We start from the raw sequence: 317 nt of genomic DNA on the forward strand, positions 1-317 counted from the left end.
TTTCATTTATTTTCAAGATCTGAGGTAAAATATCTATTGTTGCTTTCACTATGGCTATAAAGATAACGCAAAATAATATTCAAACTCACATTAGACACTTTTAACACTGAATAAAGCACATAATCATTACTTGAGATTATCACTGTCATATTTTGTATGTTGTTCCTGCCGCGACGTTACAGAAAATAAAAAACGTTCCTAAAATAGAATCCCATGTCACTTATTGTCACGTGTCGCGGGTGGTTAGGACAAAAACTAAAAGGAAAATATATTTTTTATCGCGTCGTGTCTGGTTGGGACACACGGTGTTACAGTTT

The 317-nt window shown here is 33.8% G+C and overlaps 1 protein-coding gene across 2 annotated transcripts in view; it reads right to left on the reverse strand.

Annotated features, from left to right (window-relative positions):
* atp1b1a (ATPase Na+/K+ transporting subunit beta 1a) overlaps positions 1-317 on the reverse strand; it is a 12,046-nt gene that overhangs the window by 3,344 nt on the left and 8,385 nt on the right. The gene's annotated exons all lie outside the window — the stretch shown is intronic.

The sequence above is a fragment of the Sinocyclocheilus grahami genome, unplaced genomic scaffold (assembly GCF_001515645.1).
Source record: "Sinocyclocheilus grahami isolate Dianchi unplaced genomic scaffold, SAMN03320097.WGS_v1.1 scaffold131.1, whole genome shotgun sequence".
NCBI classification, from domain to species: Eukaryota; Metazoa; Chordata; class Actinopteri; order Cypriniformes; family Cyprinidae; genus Sinocyclocheilus; species Sinocyclocheilus grahami.